This window comes from Ailuropoda melanoleuca, chromosome 14, assembly GCF_002007445.2.
Source record: "Ailuropoda melanoleuca isolate Jingjing chromosome 14, ASM200744v2, whole genome shotgun sequence".
In the NCBI taxonomy this organism is placed as follows: Eukaryota; Metazoa; Chordata; class Mammalia; order Carnivora; family Ursidae; genus Ailuropoda; species Ailuropoda melanoleuca.
The window spans coordinates 49,163,233-49,186,165 of NC_048231.1; the positions used below are offsets into that span (position 1 = coordinate 49,163,233).

At 45.7% G+C, this 22,933-nt stretch overlaps 1 long non-coding RNA gene across 1 annotated transcript; it reads right to left on the reverse strand.

Annotated features, from left to right (window-relative positions):
- Nucleotides 1–3,255: 3,255 nt before the first annotated feature.
- LOC117796067 lies at nt 3,256–17,905 on the reverse strand. The gene is made up of 4 exons (XR_004620413.1): nt 17,610–17,905; nt 16,972–17,086; nt 10,057–10,214; nt 3,256–6,323 (listed from the first exon to the last, which is right to left on the reverse strand). It is a non-coding gene; the product is annotated as an uncharacterized LOC117796067 (long non-coding RNA).
- Between the last annotated feature and the right edge of the window lie 5,028 nt (nt 17,906–22,933).

The window sequence follows — 22,933 nt, forward strand, 5'->3', positions numbered from 1 at the left end:
GAGCCTAAAAATAGAGGATAACGCGAAAAGGAAAGTGTAAAGAAGTAATTCTGGAGGTTTGGAATGAAGCAGAAACGTTTTAGCAAGGATTTGCTTCGATCAAGTATTCAAGTTGCATTGCCAAATTCATGATCTGGTCATTACCGTTTTCATCCGGCGTAAGTGTAGGGGTGTCTGCTAAGTCCTGGACAGGGTGAGGGGCGTGTCCTGCTCTAGGAGGGGTAGGGCAGAACGCTACTCTTGTGGGAGGGCTCAGGACCCCTGACAACAAGGTAGCTCCCCTTGTTCCTAAAGTGGGCTATTAGTTCTCTTATCCATTCACATTTAGTTGAAAGAGAAAACCCTTCCAACCCACAAGGAATACAGGTTGTCAGAGAACAGAGTTGGGGTTCTAGTGGCACATGCCTGAGGACACCCAACTCCACGTTCCAGAACCAGCTTGCATCCTAAGATACCAAATATGCCAGCAAGAAGTCTGTCAGTACCGCAGGCAGAACAGACTGAAAAACCAAGCCAGGATGTTTTTTGAGCTATATCCAGATGATCTCTCCAAGCCCGAGGCTCTCTGCATTCTTACTTTCTCAGCCTCACAGGAGACCCCACTCTCTGTGCCCACACATCTCTGAGTGCAGCACGGGGGTTCTCTAAAATGAGAAGCAACCACCAAGGCCCTTGTTGAGTGAGGCTGGGAGAAATAGGGAGCCAACTTCCCGGTGACATAAGGCAACTCAGCACACAGGATATAGGCTTGGGCTACTGCATCTCTCTCCCTGGGGTCAGTCCCAGGGCTATCTCTTTCTCCGTGCGTGACTTGGAGCACATTATTTCTTTAAGTCTCTATTTCCTCATCTGTAAGACAGGGATGATGACGATCAGAATCTTCCTCTTTGGATTATGCCAGTGTGCTCTGGCAACAAGAGGAAGGGAAGACTTGCATCCCCACAGAGCTTCCAAACATCCAAGAGATGGTGATGCTGTGAGGACAGGATGGAAGTCAACAATCAAGGGGATCAAAACAACTTAATGTAGAGTTAGACAGAGCTCCTAATATTCCCAAATTTTTTCCATTTTGGTTAACTATTCTTTCAGAATTAACAAAGCAGTTGAAATCTTAACACCAAGGAGGGGACTCAAGGCTGCAGTGCCTTGACACATTACTTTGTTTCTATAATGCCATGCTCTACTCTACTCTGGATTAAGCTACCATTCGTTTCTTTGTTACTTGGATTAAATTCATCCTTTCCTTCCTTTAATTCACCTAAATACCTATGAGTAAATGCTGATCAGGGAAACTCAGGTTCGTTGTTTGTTGTTTTTTGTTTTTTTAAAATATGGACTAAATTATGTCTCCAACCATCATGGCTTTGCCAGTAGACTTAACTGCCCAAACTGCTCTTTTCTGGGCAGGGATTTTGCATACAAAGTAATAACACAGGATTCTGTGGTGGTGGGAGAAAGTAAGTGTTCTCATTGAACAGCTTACCCATCACACAACCATCTGTCAACAGGGGCTAATGGAATGGGTGACTTTCACTTGGATGGGAGCAGGCCAATGTCCAGCTGTCATGTTTATCCTGGCGAGGCTCACAGGGCAGAACTAAACAGACATCTTACGTCAATATGGTGATGGTCTCACTTAAGAATCACCAATTTTTACAAATGAAACATTTGAACATCTCACTCAGAGATGATTATTTATGGCTGGATCAAAGGCTTTCTTTAATGAGAAAAATATCTTTGATATTAGAAAATCTTCCTCACACATGTGCACAACGGAAAACTGCAAATGCTTCAGAATGTGGAAAGAATACCAAATGGGGCAGGAGGCAGGTCCTGTTTATTTCAACCACTTTCCAGTTCATCAGACAAGAGGGCCATGGTGTCAGAAAGAAGAGAGTGAGACAAAGCTTACATATTTTGATCATGTTAGATCCTGTTGGTTTGGCCTGTGGAGTGCTAAGAAGAGCGTCCTGTGTGTTTGGACTGGTGGCTGGCAGAAATGAATCGTAACATTGATGAGGTTCTTCCTTAACTTGTGATTTTTTGGGGCAGCATTTATCATTATTCTTTTAATTGTGGTAAAATACACAGAACATAAAATTCACAACAACCATTTTTGAGTGTGCAGCTCAGTGGCATTTTGTGCATTCACATTGTTGGGTACCCATCACCACCTTCACTCTCCAGAACACTTTCCATCTGGCAAAACTGAAACTCTACATCCATTAAACAATGACTCCCCATTCCCCCCACCCATCGCCCCTACAAGTACCTGGCAACCACCACTCTACTTCTGTCTCTCTGAATTAGAACATGACAGTTATCTCATGTACATGAGATGGAGTCATATAGTATTTGGTTTTTTTGTGACTGGCTTATTTCACTTAGCAGAATGTCTTCAAACTTCATCTATGCTTTAGCCTGTCTCAGAATTTCCTTCCTTTTTAAGGCTGAATAAGATTCCAAGGATATATAGACCACATTTTGCTTATCCATTCCTCTGTCGATGGACACTTGAGTTGCTTATACCTTTTGGCTGTTGTGAATAATGCCACTATGAACATGGGTTTAGAACTATCTCTTCAGGACCCTGCTTTCATTCCTTTTGAATGTAAGCCCAAAAGTGTCTTCCTTAATTAGTGATCTTTTATGATGGCTGAAAAATGAATAAGCATTGATATGATTTCCTTTCACACAAGAAAATATGCAATGATCTTTAGTGAAATGTGAAGTGTATTCAAATTTCATCCACGTGTATGCTCGTGTGATATATATACACCTCCATAGATGGAGCAGGCATTCAACTAACCGCTACTTAGTAGCCTGAGGAATTCTCTAAAATTCAGTGAAAAAGCAGTTTTCTCTTTTCTAAACTTTGCCTCTTCCCACAGCATGAACATATGAATTTAAATCAACCAGGGAAGTTAAAACTATAAAATCAATACTGTGTTCATTCTACATTAATGTCCTCCACAATTTTTTGATTAAGATAAAAAACACAAAACACATAACATAAATGAGTGGTAAGTATATTCACGGTGTTGGACAACGGAGCTTCAGAACTTTTTCATCTGCAAAATTGCAACTCTGTACCAATTTAAAAACTCACCACTCTCCCCTCCTCCACACCCCCGGTAACCACCACTCTACTTTCTATTTCTAGGAGTTGGACTACATTAGGAACCTCATATAAGTGGTACAGTTTTTAAAAATTAAACATTAGACAGAACCTCCAGGCAATAAAGTATCTATTTATTGACCATTAACCATTGTGTATACACGCAAAGAGTGCTTTGGTAAATTTTTTACAAACCTCTCATTTGCTAGAGATTTAAGAATGCTAACTTCCCCTGAAAGAAAATGACTCAATTTTAGCCAAATATTTAAAGAGCAATTAAAGTTTTTATGACAGAGGCCTATCTACTTTAGTCAATAAAGGGAAAGTTATTTTGAAAAACACCTGCTATCATTTCAGACTTCTTGGGGAGAGTTGGCCTCACGTTCTGTGGACCATGTGTGTGAGGAGGCTCATCGGGCTTAAAGGGCCTGGAACACTCACTTCTGGTTAGAGCTCTCTGCACTGGCTAAGATTTCTTTAGGATTCTTACAAGGGCACTAGTCAGCAAGGTGAAAATGAACTTCGATATTTTCTGGGTGAGATCACGACGCTGCCCTGGCCTCGCTTCCCCTCTTCTACCTGACCACACAGTGGGATCTCTCCCCAAGTGAGCTGTTCTTCCAGCAGTCCTCCTCCCTCACACGGTGTCCCCCACAGGCCACCAGCCCTGCCGTCCGTCCCCCATTCTCTAGATCCTCAAGGATGCTGCTGTCTCAGCAGAGCAACTTCACCACCCTTATTCCTTTTGTCATGGTGTGACAGGTACAGAAAATGGTAAAGGGACAGTAAATGTCTTTGCCAAATGATCCTCTGTCTCCCCTTTCCCTTCTCCCTCTTCTTCCCAGCTCCCTCCTTATCACTTCCACTGGCTGGCCTCCACTGCCTCTAGGGATCTCTTTTTACCAATGAGCCAGTCAACTACCATTGATACCTACCGAAGGCTTGCTAACAGAGGCCCAGGCCCAGAAAATCAAAAGGAAGGAACGTGGAGCAGATCCAGTCATATCACCAGATGAGCTTTGTGACTACTTTTCCTTCTCCTTGGGTTGAGGTATTTACAGAAGGCGTTCCTGTGGAAGGAGCTCCGCCCAGAATTCAGGAAGCTAGATGTCAGGTCTAAGAAAAGACTTTATGCCACTTACACACAAACAGGTTAGCCTGATTCTACTTTATGGATGCTGGCAGGAGACACGAGCTCCTGGGTCAGAAACAAAGGACTGTATTACTCATGACACAGCAGGTGGCATGAGCATCAACATATTGGCACCAGCTGCTCTTGCCTTCAAGGTCCACAGCAGTGATCCCAGGCCCAGGGCTCTCACCTGAGAGCCCTATTTCTCTCCTAAAAGGCACATGCCCTGAAGCATTAAAAGGTGACCAGATCTGTGCTGACGTAGACCAGTGAACTGTGGACCACACAGAACAGACACAGAAGATATGCTCCTCTGAAAATTCCTACCATGACATTATGTTCTGAAAAGATATTCTAATTTACAAACCATATCGAAGCTAGTAGCAGTCTAAACTTAATAAGAAGTAATTCATTTTCTTCAAAAGTTTTAGCAAAAATGGAACAGAGCTAAAGCTAAATAGAAATCTGACTTCACTCAGTCAATAACCCATAAAATACACAAATTTCCTTTGGGATCCTGAAAAACTAATCTAAAAGTGGAAATGTTAGGGTTAATGGAGGGAAGCATTTAGAAGACCTTCAAGTCCCTCTAATTATACCCTGAGGATGCCAGCTGAGCTGCCCAGGCCACTGGCCAAAGGCTTCATCCCCATAAACCACCTTCCCTCCCACCTTATATATGTCAACATACCAAAACACGTATGTCTTCTGTTCAATAGGCAAAGTGGATATAATTATCCCGCTTTAAAGATGACCAAACTGAAACACCTATGTGACTTACCAAGGATGCGACATTTAGCATGAGGCAAAGCTGGAACCAGCCCAAGGTCTCCTGCCCCCCAGTCAAGCTGCATTGTACATCTGTCTCTGCTTCCTCCAAATTATTTGTAGGAAATGCCTGAATAATCAGGCCAAAGAAGGAAAAGAAAAACAGCTCAATTACTTTAAGGATGCCCAGGTTGATGGAGATAGGTACCTCATGCATAGCTAGGAAGACAGGTAATGCCTAGGTAGGTAGATAAGTAAATAGGTAGATAAGCAGGTAGGTAGATGAGTATGTAAGCAGGGAAAAATGCATGCGTACATATCCATAAACATTTGAGGCAACTTAGATAATGAACTACAATATACCACAGAAAAATAAATAATAAAACCAGAATCAAAACTGGTTGAAAAGAACAAATAAATGAATGCCACCAGTCACCAGGATGTGACAGATGCTGCCATCGGGGGCCAGACTTGGTCCTGAGTCCCCTGCCATTGTATGGGATATACTTGTCACTGTAAATATAATGTTCACTCAGAAAAGCAAAAGCCTTAGAGATTCTTATAAAAAGGACTTTGGGTAACACGATAAAGTCCTCCACTATGCTTTTGCAGAATACCCAGATTTGTTCTTCACAAGTACATTTCTGTGTCAGCTGCCCTCTATAAAAGCTGAAGACATGATATTCAATCTTAATTTGTTGGATGCTTTTCTGTGGGAAGCTAAGATAACGAAGTCCAGGAACATAGCTTTCAGATGATCTAACTCGGAGCTAAGGTGTACATGGTCTTGTGCCCTGTTTTCTGTCTCTTCACATCTAATTCCCAGAGACAGGAAGAGTTCTCGATATGTAGGCATCTGACACCCCATAAACAACGCAGCTGAGAAGCTACATATGTACCGGAGTCAGGTACCCAAGAGTTAGGAAGCCAGGCAGAAGAGAAGTGATAATAAAGGGAGAAGATAACAAGGGCTGTAAATGGAAGATTCTAGATAAGACTGCTTTTATGGTCCATGTGAATTAATAGAGACCTATTCCAAGTGCCAATCACATCAGCTTCTTGAAGGCTTTGATTCTTGCATCTATTTAGAAGCTTCTGCACTAACAGCACCATGTAACTTCCTTACGTTTGGTTGGGTGTTTGATCTTCTAAAGTCTCTAACAGTCATTTCGCCCTGACGTTATTCTCGTGAGCCTGTTCCCAGGCTTCAGGTGCCACGTGCCTGCTCACTCTGACACTTCTCCATTCATGGAAATAAATTTCCTCTCCAATCCCAGCTGTAAGCCAAACCAACAGGTGTAGTCCCTGAAAGAATAAATCAAGAAAGAAGATGTGAATTGAGTAGTGCTTGAATAAATGCATATCCAGTCCCACAAATATTTACTAGGCTCTTTGTATGGCAGGAATTGGGCTGGGTGTCGAGCTTTCAAAGATAAGATGAATAAAGCATGTCCAACCCCTTCAGAGAGCTTGCAATTAACAGAGAAAAGTGTGTTCTTGGTACCCAACCCTTCAGGGGAAATCAAGCCCTTGAGCAAACACATTATCACACTCTACACATTGAGTGCTGTAACAAAGGAATGAACGCAGCAGGGGGACTAGAGAAGCCCATTCTGATTTAGAGAATGGGAACTTTTCAGGACAGTGATTGCCTATCCAACCTCCATTCCACCACCCCAGGTCCTTGCCCACACAACACTGATTTTGTTCAGGGACCCACCCCTAAGAGAAGGAACTCACGGGAATAAACCTAATCTTAGCCCGTCACACTGATTCCATTCCTCTTGCCAGGGTGGACACATGCTGAAGTTAGGGCCCAGAAAATATGACAGGAAGGAAGCTGGGCAGACTTCCAGGAAAGGTTTCTTTGTTCTCAAAGAGAAATGGCCATTTTCCTCTGGATCCTGCTGTCTGGATCTGATGAATGGAAGTGTCGGCCACCTGGGATTTTGAGGCGTACTTGCCTCAGGGCACTTGGCAGTTGGTTCCCTGGTATTTATATGTGTGGGTGCGTAAATGCACCTGTGAAGGTAGAGGCACTTATCTACAAAGCTGTGAGTTTCTTCAGAACATGGACGAGGCTTCTACATTCCACGTCATTCCCCCGCCGAGGATCTAGCCTAGTGCCTGATATGGAGATAGCACCACCTAAACGTCTTTGAATAAACCAATACACAGCAAATCTACTCACGACATTTATAATAATCATTATTAGTACATAACGTACAATTTTACTAAAATTTTTACAAACATGTTTCCAGTATATGTAATGTTTTCCATTTTTGCAATTTTTCGAAATACAACCTAAGACTAATCCAGACATGTACTGTCCAATATGGCAGCCTCTGGACATATGTGGCTATTTAAACTTAAATTAATTAAAATTCATTAAAAATTCAGTTCTTCAGTCACATTAGCCATATGAGGCTTAGTAACTGCCCTATTAGACAATGCAGATAAGAACGTTTCTATCATCACAGAAAGTTCTATTGGATAGCGCTGTTTGCAGGATGCACTGCCCACCTCCAAATGTAACCCAGTGTTTGGCACATGGTATGTACTCAGTAAATATTTGTTTAATTAATTAAATGCATTCTACTGATCATTCAGCTATTATTACAATAGCCAAGATACAAAATGGCAAGCCCTGTCCTATCAATGAAAGCAACAGAACTAAATATTTAGCATACGGCAAAACCAATGCCCGCTGGTCTGTAGGGATGGTGAATTATCTAGAAAGCCGTACAGGTCCCCTAACCAGCAGACTGCCCTAAGCACACATGTCCCGCAACCACAAAGTCAAGCCCAAGTGAGCTGATGAGCCCGGGCTGATCACCCATTACTCCACGGTCTGAGATTGACAGGTCTGTGGTTTATAATATATCCTTCTATTTGTTTACATGGACTGACTGTCCCAAAGGAAGCTGAGCCAATGTACTTTTCAGGGTTTATGCACAATTTCCCTTCTCTTAAATTTCATCAAGAAATTTCACTATGAATTAGAGATTTGAGACTATTACCCAAGTCCCAGTGGATGAAAATACCTCTTCTGGTCCTGGGGCAGCAGATAACGTGCAGACATGAAAGACAGACAGGTCTGGGTCGAAAGCCAGTTCAGCCCCTTAGCTGTGTGACTGCAGGCATGTTGTTCAACTTCCCCTAGACTTATTTTTTCATCTATACAATGGGGACATAAAAATTCTCCCTGGCAACATCCTTTCAGAATGTGATGTGTTGGCGTGAGGCACATGCTCGGTTCCTTCCCTGCACGCACCGTGCCCTGGACAAAGAGCCCGGTCAGCCAGAGGCGCTCCACCAGTGGGGGTGTCTTTCCCTTTGCCATCATGGCACAGTCTGCCTGAAGTCTCTCTGTATACACCCCCTGGTCTGGGGAGCTGTTACTTTTGTTAACGTTAAGCTATAAGCTTGTTGCTACCAATCAGAAAGAAAAACCCTGAGCCTAAAGAGAAATCAGCCCCTGAAAACAATAGGCACAAGGGATGCCTGGTCCCCAAGTGACCCTCTGAGCTCATCTTCACCCTTTCCACCTCTTCGGGAGCCTCAGCCCCATGCTTGAGGTGGAATCCTGGATCTAATAGAGAGAAAGGAAAGCTGCTCCCAGCCAGGAGTGCTTGGAAGGCACTCAAAGACACAGGAATGGTCGGGGGTGGGGGGGCCTGGATCCAGGCTCCAGTAAACAGGCAGGTTCTGACCTTGTCCCTTGAGATTGTCTTCACGGGGAGCACAGCAGCCATTTCTCATACTCTGGATACCCCCCCTCTGCTGGCTGCTTCGTCTTTGGTCTCCTAGGGGCTGGGTCTGCCCCCCACCACTGCCCTGTCACCCTTCTGTCCTTCTCTGGCACTCTTCTTTCTTCCCTCCAGCATAAGTTCTCCTTGACAGAATTCCTGAAAATTCTCACTAAAACGGTAACATGTGCTCATAAGGGTATGTGCATCAAAGAGGGATGAATTTAATAGGGCCAGTGATATTGGAATGTGAGTCCCTACTTAATTCTCATGCTTCTCACCTGAAGAGAGCTTCTGACTTCAAATGAGAGTCTGCGCTTATAAAAATGACCAATGATGAGTTTTTTACCTCCTAAAAATACATTTCAGTACATGTGTCTCCCTCTGGGGTAATATAGGCAGGTGAGTGATTGCATCCACTCTTGCCAAAGCCACAGAGCTATGGAACTGGCAATCCACCCAACACAGTATTCTGCCATTTGTCACGAGATTTAGTGAGGTCACCCAGACACAACGTAGCATCCCTCATTTAGCCTTAGTCTATGTATTTATCATAATACAGCCTATAAAATACTGTTCTACTCAGTGCATTTAAACATTTTACTATCACTGAAATTACCTTCTGGCTGCCAGATTGAGCATTAGCTCAATTTAAACTTTTCATGATTTTTATCAACTGGATAATACCCCCCCTTTTCCACTTTTGTCCACACTGGGGAAGGCTTTATTTCTTCTCTTTGGGACTTTAACCATCAAAAAGTCTAAAATACATCGTAAATATTTCAAGGCTCCTTAACTATTTTAAGTCATCTTTAGTATTTTAAAGACGAATCAGCCTTTCAATAAATTATTATTATTATTATTATTGTTATTATTATTTTAGGGGCTTGTTTCACCATTGACCACAGTCTCTCCCAACATTAGTGCAGAAAACATTTCTGTAGCGCATTTTGCATAATGTGGGGCAAGGTTTTGAGAAACAGAAATATTTAATCTTTCATAGAAAGTTCTCAGTTTTTCCTTTACATTTGTAACCTATCTATCAATGCTTCACTTAATTGAGCCCAGTGTTTCCCAGGCTTCAAGAGATCTTGCTCTGAGTCATCTCCCAGAACACAACCAGCTCCAAGAGCTTCTGGGATGTTTCAGAGGTGAAGACAGCCAGGCTTTAAATCAGCTGCAGGCAAACTTTTACCACAGTAGGGCTGAATGATTTTGACTGCTAAGTTTTGGAGCACAGTATCAGTTTTCTGTAGCTCTTCCCAGAGATTAGACACCAAACCCCGTACCATGCTTTGTCTCTGCTACTATCATCTCTGTAGGACTTCTTGTTTCTTTCTTCTGCAGACATTGTTGTGCCACCAGTGTGAGAAGTCACAGTGCTGGTCTGCTCCCCTGAGCAGAGCACTTGCATCTTCCCCCTTCAGGAACAATGGCCAAAGATTTCCTGCCAATAGGAAAGAGTTCACCTTGAGTACTCCTGCATCCGCAACAAGCAGGTATGGAGGATTTCCTAGGTCCTAAGCTCTGTGCTAGACCCTGGTATGTGTACATATTTCGTGAAAGCAAGCTCTAGAATACGACATATATAAAGGATCACAGTAGCCCATGGTGCAACAACCACAGGAGGGGCCAGGGGACACAGGGACACAGAGGAGGGAGCAACCGCTCTATCCTGACGATGTGTTGAGGGCGGCAGATATGTGACCTTTGAGAAGGAATTGAAAGATCAATAGTAACTGCCCAGACTGGAAAAGAAGGGGTGTGGGGCACTGCAGACAGAAGTTGTCATTCACCAGCTTAGAGAACAGATAGAGTGCAGAAACACAGCCCATCGCACAGCCCATACTTGTGAGATGTTTGCAGGGCCTAGAACTGGAAGCATCTGGCAGTGGGTTGGGAATTGTACTCTAGAGCTCCGCAAAGACGGCAAAGCAAGAGTCTTAGATGCACGACCCCTTGGTTGAAACCACAGCACGGTGGGTCTCAACTGGGAATAGGTATGATCGAAGAAAAAAAGACCAGGGACAGCAGGGCACATGGAAGAAATGGAGGCAGCTCCAGGCAGTGAGTACAGAGGTGGGAGCATTTCTCTCTTTTTTGAAAAAGCTCTGTATGTAGAGAGGTGTTCAACAGTCTCACCCCCAGAGCCGAGAAGGAGCCTCCCCCCCACTGTCGTGCCCCCTGCGGGCGGCAGCTTGGGTGCTCTTCCCGTGGAAAGGAGGCATCGCCCGCTCCCGGCCTCCTTCTCCTTGATTTCACCCTCTGTTCTCTGTAACTCTGACTCTCGCAACTGCTTTTTCTTTTGCATTGTAAGATCCTTATAAATAGACTTAAAATTTTTCATGGAATAAGAGTTTACAAACAAAAATAAATATCCAAAATAACACTCAACACAGCATCTACGTTCCTCTACATCTTACAGGAGAAACCAGCTATCTTTTAATGAATTTGTTTTAATGTCTTTGGCTTTGGGGCACTCTCTGCAACGTAAGTGGCTCGGGGGTCCCAGCCTCTCTGAGCACAATCTCAGCACAAAGCTCTTCTCTCTGGCGCTGTGGTTGTCCTAGCCCAGGTTCCTGAAATGCTGTTGACATTGGGAGGCGGGTGACACGGCCTGGAATTTTGCCCGAAGGGTAGGAGAGCAGTACGTGATCACCTTTCCCTCCACACACAGCTCGTGTCCCCATGACATAGCACCACAGAGGAAGAGCAAGGCCTGGGACCCTGGGGACGCAGTAGATGATCAAGAGGTGATGCCACCACCCAGCAGGACCCTCAGAGAGGTGAGCGGTTGAGGGGACCGCACAGAGCCCGGGGGTCACAGAACTAAGGGGAGTGGAGGACAGCAGTCTGCAGAACACGTGTCCCTTTGGCTCTGTGCTACTCAGATGTCCCTTAATTAAAGCCAAAGAGCAATAGCGCAGATTCCATCCCACCTACCTGCTTCCAGGAATCCCAGAGAACATGTATACAGCTCACGAGTCCAAATTTGCTATTGTCGGCCAACTGTCCTGTCACCAGCTGTCCTGTCACCAACTACCTCCTGCCATAACACAATGCCTTCCCTGAGCCATGCGGCGCTTCCCACACCCCTGGCCCCAGCATGGACCATGCCTCAGTTTCCCCAACACTGAGGTCAGGCTGTAACTTCTATAAAAATGAATTGAGTAACTGGGGATAAGAGGTGAAATTTACAAAACAGAAAAGACAAATCTTAGAAGTGAGTGCCAGATAGAACTACACACAGTGTCCATGGGCCCAGCCCTCCAGACACCTCAGCTTGCCTGGGAGGGACAATGCAGTTATCACTGGATGGGTCCTCAACTAATTCCTGCCAGCCTCCCACCTGCTCTGTGAGTGTCCCAAAGAAAAAGATGAACAACATGGTTTACTGGCCCACCACGCCATTCGCAAGTGCTTTTATCAAGGTATCATGAGTGCCTCTCTCGAGTCCTGGGCCTCTGCCTCTCCAAAAATCAGCAAGAGGCAAAAGGTATACCCTGTCCCAAACCAGCTTTGTAGTCAGAGCAATAATGTGCGGAGTGTAATTCTGTTAGTCTATGCTATCAGATTAAGTTCAAAAACTTCTTTTTGTAAGAACTGAGTCATAGATGCATATTTTTTCCTCCCTTAATAAGACTCCAATAATCTGTGATTATCAACAAATCAAAATAACCACTCACCACCCTATGGGCGGAGTACCATGCAATTCCATGATTCTTGTCCCCACATTTGGCTAACCCATGGGACAGGCACCCTTTTCCCAGGGTACATGTGGGAAGCAAAGGTATCTGGGGGTAGGGCAGTAAATGTTCACTTGATTCTTGCCCAGATCTGGCATGGTTCAGTTTGGTCACAGGCAAGAACCAAATAGAATACCAGGAAAGGGTTATTTTCTTCTATGTGGCTGTGAGGTGTTCCCTGATGAATCCGAGTACACACCAAGGGGGCCTTTGAAGTCTTTTCCCCCAAACAAAGAGGTAATTGCAAAGAATATGCCAACTTTCATCTAGAAAAACAGAAATACCACTCGCAGCTTAAACACAGACCTTCCCAGTGTCCCCTAGATTCCAGCTGTCAGGGGTCCCATAGCACTGAGCCCCCTGCACACTCCCCTGCCCCTCAGACCTCCATCTGTTGGTTGTGGGTCACTGCTGCCATCCCGTTCACCATCCAGGAGAGGGACATGCTCACTGAGGGGCCCACGCTCACTGTACGGTCATCTGGAAAGCAACACCGTGCACCTGGAGTGACTTGGTTCTGACCCAATCTAGTGGGGAAAGTGAACTTGGTTCTCTGGGATCTTGATGGATTTATCATGTGACTTTAAGCCTGTGTCTCCATTAGCCACCGGCTCTGCCAGCTCGGGGCCCTTATAATTAAAGAGAGGTCTGGAAGGCACTCATTTTGGACGGCTGCTCCGTCCAAAAAAAAAGCCCGCTAACAGAGCTATACTGTAACACACCCAGTGCTCAAAAGCCCATCCACTTACCTCAGCAAAAGCATGGCATTGACCTCAAAATGTACTTTCAGAGGTTAAGTGCTCATCCAGATGGTTTCCATTGCACCGAGTTAAAACGAATTCTAGATCTTGAGCGAAAGTCCACCTTTGTCCTTCTAAATCTCCATTGTTATAACCTATAAGGGAGCATCTGATGCACACACCCAGTGGTTTGCTATATGCCCCAGAAATACCAAAGTCAGCAGAATTCACCAGCCCCAGGGCCAGTAAATGGGTCAGTGCAGGGACACTGCGATTGAAGCCATGTGACAAAGAAAACGCACTGAGGACAAATTGGGGAGGAAAGGGGCAATAGTTACATTGATGGAATGATAAGCGATCCTTCTCAAAGCAGCCTTTCTTGTTTTCATATCGTCTCCATAATAAAATCAGAAGTGTCAGGGGGAAGCTCATGGAACTTCACTGAAATTCTTGGCACTTCTATTTCTTCGTCTGTGAAATGGGGACAGTGGTATACACTGTTGGTTTTGACCCACCAGCCTCCAGAACCCTTCTCAGGTAAGAGCCTCTCAAATTCACTCTAGGGAATCACCTTCCTCAGCTTCCGGTCCCAGTACACCCTGCCCTGTTGAGTCTTGACAAGACCCTGTCAGTAACGGCTCTGCCTACACAGAAGCACGGGGCTGATCACAGCTGGGCCCATGAGACTCCGTCCCCAGATCCTTGACTCTTAACCATAGGGTCCCAAGGAAGGACATGATGAGCCGATTCGTCTCAGGCTGGTTCTTTAGCTGTTCCTTGAATTACAAGAGTCCTCTATATCCTCCCGATAAATACACTTTTTGCTGCAGTTAGCCACAATTGGTTTGGTAGCTCACCACCAAAAAACTATAATTATCCTGCATTTGATAAATGCCCTGGCCACCTCACGGATTGTTCTGAGAATCAAATAAGCCATGGGTGTGAAAGCATTTTATTCACCATAAAGTTATGTACAGATACTGGCATTTTGACTCTGGGGTTGAACGCTCCGTGTGTACACACTGGGTGGCACAGGTCCTGGACACTGGGAAGTTTCCATCACACTGGCCGAGTGCAATGTGGGATCAACCACGTCAAGGAATCTCCCCTCGGGATGAGAACAGCAGGCACGATGCCCTGCCCCCACCCAATCTGCATGATGTTCTCTGTTCGAACCTGAGCTCCTGGCCAGGCAGGGTTGACGGGTGCCCACCCCAAGCGGGCAGGCCTGCAGGCATTGTGCGCTAGATGTATGGTGCCTGGGTTAGTTCAGATAAATTCTCCCTGCCCTCAAGACCGACTAAATAAACAAGGGGAGATCAGAATGTCGGAGTGAGCTTTACAGCCTGAAGCACCAGGAATGGCCAGAATGATGCGGGAACTATAATTACTTTCATTGAGATGCTTTTTAAAATGCTCAGTAGTTTTGATAATGATAATTGAGCTTGCTGTTTTCTTGGTTTTCCTCTGTGGCTCTTTCCAGCCATGATCTATGTGCCCAGAGTGCTAGGTTTGTTCTCTTAAAAGAAAGAACTCTACAGTAAAGTTGGAGGTGGGCTCAGAGTCTGTCAACCAGCTAAAGGACTTCAAAATAGCATTTCAAAAGGTAAACATTTGTCCTCGTGGTTTTTGTTGGGCAGCACCAAGAGGAATTTTGCATCTTGAGTGACAGGCTGCCTTGAAGTGGACAGAAATGGTTATATAAATGAGACACCCTTGCTTCTCTGTGTTAAGTGGTCCTTGAAGAGGGGAATGCTGTAGGAGAGGCATCGCATTCCTCAATTTAGTGTCCTCTGCATGATGCCCACTTCCTCCCTCACAGTCCCTGCTGACCAGGAGGATGCAGGAAGCAACGGAAAGTCAGCCCTGTGCAGAAACAGCCTTCATCAAAGGTAGAAAAGTGAAAAGTCCCCACAGGGAAGCCAAGACAAAGTTTTCTGGGCATTTTAAAAAGAACCCTGAGGCAACAGAAGGGTTTGCACAGGGGTTGCCCCTCTGAGGGCCCCGTCTAAGTGGGCCCCTGATGATGGGAGGAATAAGACACATCAAGATGGTGGTGGGAGCGGCAGGAGAGGAGTTCAGCTCAGAGCCAAGTCAAGTACCAGAGTGTGTCAGGCAAAAACATGAGGCGAGACTTGAAGTGGGGTCACTGGGCCGAAGCCACAGGGAATAAGTGACAAATGCCACACTTCGAGCCCAGAGCTGTGTGAACACTTCCACAAGCCAGCGAGAAATCACCAATAATTCATCTTTGAGAGCCTAGCATGAATACGCAATACTATGAAGTCTACAAAGGGTGGGGCACCTCAGAGATGCCCTCTGCCATCATGAGCCCTAGGATCCAAATGAGGAAGTGTGTGCAAAGCGGAGCCCCCAGCCCACACCCTCTCCCCTAAGCGTGCAGGCAGGAGCTTCAGCAGCCCCGTTCCTGAGTACTCCTGGAACCTTCCAAAGGAAACATCTCATGCTCCCAAGCCAGATTTTCAGTTGCGCCTGCCATCCCTCCTCTCGTCTCAGACCCTCATGCTGGTGCTCATGACCCTGAAGACTAGGGTAGGGCGACCCACCTTAGCACTGCTTACTGTGCCCATGTGAGCACACAGATATCCTCATCCAGGAACTGTCTCCTGATGCTCTAGGTACCAGAGGAGTGCAGGATCTGACAGAAGTGAGAGCCCTGAGCTCCATGTCTCACAAAATCTTCCCTGAAAATAGCTGCGTGCCCGTGTGTGAGAGAGAGAGAGAGAAAGAGAGAGAGAAAGAGAGAGAATTTACATAAAAGGGTAACTATATAAGGCAGAATATGACAAATGTCAAAAGAATAATGCCTTTGATAAGAAATCAATCTTAGCAGAATGCCTTTCAGGGAAAGTAGCATCTAAGCAAGAACTTAAAGACAGAGAAGGGAAAGGTTCATTTATGCATGCTTGAATAACTCCTAATACTCCCTCTATCAGAGCACTTCTCACACAGAATTGTACTTGCCTACTAATTTCTCTATACCCTCCATGACCTTTAAGATCCATGATGGAAGGTCCTGTGTAGTTTTTGTTCTTTTGGAGTGTCCAACCCATAGTAGGTCTGCAAACAATACTGGACAGATAGATGGATGGATAGAAAGATGGATGGGTGGATGGGTGGGTGGATGGATGAATGGATGAATGGATAGGTGGGTGGATGGATGGATGGATAGATGGATAGATAAGTGGATGGGAGTTTGGGCATGAGAACTGTATGGACAAAAGTTGTTCTTCGTATGCATCAAGATAGAGGCTTCCTTGCTTTCCTTGACACTTATCCCAAAACACTTAACTTTCTAGCTTTCCTTGGAGACTACAGGTATAACAAACTACAGAAAAATTGTAATTACCAAAATTCCTTCTCAGTGAGAGCACCATGTGACAGAGAAATGTGAAGGAGATAGAAGGGACAGATAGTGTAAGGAGCAGGAACTGGAGAACCTATACGCAGAGTGACTACTCAGGCAAAAATGATGAAAAATGCCAAATGGGCCATCGTCACCTTGAAAGAAGTTATGGACTGATTAGAATTTTTTTGGCAACAATGCAGCATAGGGAAAGTGCCCAGGATGTAGAATCTGAACATCTGGGCTCTAGTCTGCCACTGATTTACTCCAACATAACGGGCAACCCTCTCAGTCTCTCTGTGCTTTTACTGAGTTACTCCATCTGCAAGAAGGCAATAATAATAATAATACCTAGTTAGTCTTCCTGGTGGTAAAAGGATTACAAGAAATCATGCAGGTGAAAGTTCTTTATCAACTGGCAGGCCCTTTACAAACGCTGATATTCATGGTCAAACCTTCAACCGACCTGTGGATATAGAAAGATCAAAGTGAATTCTCTTTATCCATTTCCAAATGAAACTGAGACACGGGGCATCCATGAGTAAATTACCTCATGGGTTGATGGTAGATAAAGTTCAGCTCCTGGCCCTGACCATCATACTCTGTCCCCATGCCTGCCAGGGTTCCCCATGGCAAGGGACAGCTAGCTAGGACCTTCAAGAGAAAAACCAGGACATCCCAGTTCTGGGAGACACGGGTAAGCTTTTCATGGTGCTTTGTAACATGGAAATTTTAGATACAAATACCACTGCCTTTCAGGGCATCCTTAGTACCCCCTGACTGTGTAGGCAGAAGACGAGAGACGGTGTGGCCCCCGACCCCGATGTTGACACCTTCAGCCTTTGGAGGTGTTCTTTGGCTCTCAGGATTCTTTCAGATAGTCTGGGTTTTGTCTTGAAGGGGACCTTAAAGGTCACCTGGTTCAACCCTGTCATCACGAAAATGAGGAACCTATGCTAAAGAAGTGGTCTGATTTATTGAATACTCACAATCTGTTGGTCCTGGGGACTTCAAAGTAGATAGTAGCAGTAAAGAAACAAGAATAAGCATGACATTCCAATTTATGAATTCTTTTGAGGACGCAGATGGGAGGAGACTGCAGGAGCTGATGGAGCTATGGCCCATGGCAGCAGAACAGTGTCTCTTGACTAACGTGGACTTTGGGGTAAGTTATAACATGTGGGTCGCAGTCTGCATTTAGTTCTCAGGCACAGTTCTCCTTTGATTCTGCCCCAAGGCCAGACGGCAGGATAGGGCTGCAAACAGATTAAAATACACGTCTTACTCAAGGGCAAAGAAATTGTGCGCATCTCAAAGGCCTCTCTTTAGGCTCTTCTCTCTAGTCCTACCCCATCATAAGTTACTGGGAAGACCATCCCAATATGTTTCATACACTCTGTGCCAAAGGGCCAACGCAGCCCTGGGACAACCCTAGGGCATAACGTCTGACCTTGAGCTAGTGAGGTAGGAATACAAAGATAGTGGTCAATGCACTCCCCAGGGAGGCTTCTATGAATAAATCTCGTGGAGCAGCACAAAGACTCTGCTGAGGTAGCAGAGCGGGTCTGGGTCATTGAGTGGCCTCCATGGGAGCCAGAGTCCATGATCAGACAGGTGCAGCTAGACGTCACCAGCCACACACGAAACCAACTGTCCGATTAAGGAGGACACGTGATGTAATGCACACTGTGTACTATATAAGGCTGATAAGGCTGAACTCTACCTCTGAAACTAATAATACACCATATGTTAATTAATTAAATTTAAATTAAAGAAGAAGAAGGAAGAGGAGAAGGAGGAGAAGGAGAAGAAAAAGAAACCAACTGTCCCTTGGGGTTTTTCAGTAGATAATGAGGACATAGAACAGCAACGGTTCTGTGTACAAAAATGGGGGGCTTGAAGTGTGAGCTCCGGAGGCCTGACACTCTCCAATCTTTGCTTTTTCCTTTGTATTATGAGGAATATTGTCATCCATATCCTGTTAATTATCATTTTTTACATCATCAGCATTAGATCTACCTTTGACCCACAAGAGAACACAGTGTGTTTCCTTATGCCCACAGAAATACCAAGTTGAAAGATTTGAGAATGTAAAGAGACATGAAATTGAATTGAAATCAATGCACGATCCACAACCCCCTATGACGTGTCACACGTTGTGCTAGGTGTTGGCTATGCTAAGGTCATAGGAAAGCTGTATAGTCTCAAGTGAGATCCCTGCCATCTCAGTAACTCAGTTATCTTGTGTGTAAAGTGTAGTCCGTGGAAATTAATACTTACCTTGCATGGTTTAAAAGGACAAGAGACGGTAAATATGCAGAACTTGATTCTCAACAACCGAAAGCTGCCGAGGGGCAAGCTTGCCCTTGAGAACACCACAAACCAGACCCTCTACTCTCTGGGTCTTTTGCATCCTCCTTCCCACATACACCTTGGGGAAAGGGCACTGTATGCAGGGTGTCCTCGGGCAGCAAGGCTGTGCACCTCCTGAAGGACAGTCAGCACAGCACAGAACCCGCGTGGAGGAACTGACCAGGTCTGCTCTGCACCAGCCATCACGCTGCTGTGGGGGAGGTGAAAATCCCCCAGGTGCACCTGGCCATCTGAGCAATGTACACTCCGGGGCAGGTTGGGGCTGCAGGAGCTGAGTGCTGAGCAGCACAAAGTGGACCCTCTGTGGTCCACAGACCCGCCATCTTCACTGGGCTTAGTGGATCTGTTCTCATTATGTAACTGAACCTTGTTTCAGTCTTCCCAGCATTAAAATTTCCAGCTAATGAGTCAGGTGCAATTATACAACTTAGAATAGCACACGGGCAAGTTTCAGAGCCTCTTCCTTCATTTGTCTGGACAAGGAAATGTTACTCCCTAATGAACGGTCACTTACGTGTGAACTCAAGTCAATTTAACATAGACCCAGGCCCTCCACAGGCCGAGAAGTCACAAATGCAGCACTCATGGAAAGCTGCATATAGCGCAAAATAGCTACAATACCAGGTGAGTGTCATAAGAAAAATACAAAATAAAACTGGGAAAGACTTCACGTGGGAGGGGACGTTTATGTTGACCCAGAGNTTGGCAGGCACAACATACCCGTACTGAATATTAACTTTATTCTCAACCAACCTTTAGCCTGTTTTATTCCCGTTCCCACTAAATCCCACCAACAGACCTTAGACTTCTGCAAATCGTTTCCTGGACCTAGGAGCTGGGCCTTTTGTTTGCCGGGTATTTTCATTTAAAAGTAGACAGCTAAACCACAAATCACTTACGGCACACCCATCCACAGCCTTTTAATGTTTCCTCAGAACGACAACAAAAAATCCAGCAGGGGAACAAGAACCATCAAGTTGAAATGAAGACCAGACCACATTTCATTTAGACAATTACTGGCCTATTAATTTTAGTCAATTATTAATTCAAGCCCTTTGGTATCCGGGCAGCTTGAAAGAACGAAGGCATCTATCAAAGCAACTTGCTCGGGTGACAATGGCAGTGGGGCCACCCTCTCGTTCCAGCTCTGTGGAGCAGCAGCGGGGGCCGCGGCGTGCACTGCTACAGCTCACGGGCCTCCGGGTCTCAGGGAGGCTGGTGGAGAGCCCGGAAATCAGCGATCCCCCACACAGACCAACAAATGCACAGACGCACCCGCCATGAGAGGGCTCCCCCACTGGCTTCTGCCATCAAAAAGGACCAGCACCATCGCTGGGTTCTCCCGCTGCAGGAGTTAAGTGCAGGCTTCCCCTTACTTGATTTCTGGCCTCTAAATTGCACTGGTAGGAAGAGAGGAAGAACAACAAAGCGGGAGACAAAGAAGGAGGAGAAAAGAAGAGGGAGAGGCTAGTCACCAATAGCTTCTGGCACCTCTTTAAAAAAAATGGACAGAAGTACGCAAGCTCTGACATTTTGTAGGAAAGCAAGCTTGTAAGAGGGGTTTACCCACTGACCCCACCCGGCTTGGGAGAAGGAAAAAGTCTCCCCTTGCCTGACGCACTGGCAGAGGACATCCTAGGACATTCAAGCCCCCAGGCAGGGGCCAGACACCCCACCCCGCCCAAGCACAGAAGGTCAAACAGGAAGGTCATCCACGGATGCTCTGACTGAAGCGAGCTTGAGCAGCGGCCTTCGCTGGAACGCGCACTGACTCTTGTTCACCGTCAGGGTGAACCAGAGTTCTCGTCTGCTAACTGGGCTTATAAATTGATCACCAAAGGTTGTTCTTCCTGATGAGACTCTTTCCTCCTCCCGGGTTCATAAATCACTTTTAATTACCAGCCCCCAAGTCCTCCTTTGGACTCCCTTCTTTTACGTGGCTTTTGGTTAAAAGGAAAGCTGAGAGCACTTCGAAGCGCAGTCTGAGTTTTTCCCTGAACGTTTCCATGACTTTGTCGTTGTTATTACTCTGATGTGGGGGCCGTGTTGGCTAGAGAAACCAACCCCACTTACACACAGCTGGCAAATGCAAACAGTATCAGCACATCTCCGTTACACAGCAGGCTTTTTATACGGTGATGTTTCGTATTTTAGTGCAGTTTCCTTTGGAAATGCTCAAAGCAACGACATCTGTTTCCTTTCATTGGGAATGTTACATTCTTCCAGCCAAAAAAGGAGAGGATAGAGTTCATTAATGCAGCATAGTAATAATTACAATGTCCACATAAATTTTGTTGGGTTTGGGGCTTTTAAATACTGAAGCATCCACCACCCTCGTCCCTCCTGCTTTCTTAGTTAAGAAGTGAAGATGACGATAAAACTGGTAAGCCTCAGGGCAAGACTCCAGAGGTCTTGTGACCACAAAGGCTCTCCACAGGCTTTCAACAGGAAGATGACATTCCGGGCCTGCCCCTGGAGCCCAGCGAAGACCCTGGGAATGCACAGGGAGGCGATCGCTCTGCGTGCGGTTGGTCAAATCACCATGGACAGAGGGGGATTTAGACGGCCCCACATTTTATTCCTTGAAGAAGATAAAAGTCTGCCACAGATAAGCAGGGGCAGGAGAAGGGAGTAGAAGGAGTCAGGGCCAAGACATGAAAATCCACATACATTAAGAAGTTTGGACTTCTTCCTAGATGCACGGAATCCACTGGAAGTTTTCATCAGAGGAGTGACTTGATAACGTGCATTTTTAAAAGATCACTCTAGCTGCAGTTTGGAGAACAGATTGAAAAATAGCAATACTTGAAATAGAGCCACCCAGAAGGCAGACACCGTGACCTGTGAGAGCTGAAGGTGGCCTGGATGTGGGGGCCACCATGGGTGAGGGGAGACAGGAGCAAACTCAAGAAGCATTTGGGACATAGAATTTGCACAGGGTGGTGATTGATTGGATGGGGGGCCATCAAGAAAGATGTAGAAGTCAAGGNTTGGCAGGCACAACATACCCGTACTGAATATTAACTTTATTCTCAACCAACCTTTAGCCTGTTTTATTCCCGTTCCCACTAAATCCCACCAACAGACCTTAGACTTCTGCAAATCGTTTCCTGGACCTAGGAGCTGGGCCTTTTGTTTGCCGGGTATTTTCATTTAAAAGTAGACAGCTAAACCACAAATCACTTACGGCACACCCATCCACAGCCTTTTAATGTTTCCTCAGAACGACAACAAAAAATCCAGCAGGGGAACAAGAACCATCAAGTTGAAATGAAGACCAGACCACATTTCATTTAGACAATTACTGGCCTATTAATTTTAGTCAATTATTAATTCAAGCCCTTTGGTATCCGGGCAGCTTGAAAGAACGAAGGCATCTATCAAAGCAACTTGCTCGGGTGACAATGGCAGTGGGGCCACCCTCTCGTTCCAGCTCTGTGGAGCAGCAGCGGGGGCCGCGGCGTGCACTGCTACAGCTCACGGGCCTCCGGGTCTCAGGGAGGCTGGTGGAGAGCCCGGAAATCAGCGATCCCCCACACAGACCAACAAATGCACAGACGCACCCGCCATGAGAGGGCTCCCCCACTGGCTTCTGCCATCAAAAAGGACCAGCACCATCGCTGGGTTCTCCCGCTGCAGGAGTTAAGTGCAGGCTTCCCCTTACTTGATTTCTGGCCTCTAAATTGCACTGGTAGGAAGAGAGGAAGAACAACAAAGCGGGAGACAAAGAAGGAGGAGAAAAGAAGAGGGAGAGGCTAGTCACCAATAGCTTCTGGCACCTCTTTAAAAAAAATGGACAGAAGTACGCAAGCTCTGACATTTTGTAGGAAAGCAAGCTTGTAAGAGGGGTTTACCCACTGACCCCACCCGGCTTGGGAGAAGGAAAAAGTCTCCCCTTGCCTGACGCACTGGCAGAGGACATCCTAGGACATTCAAGCCC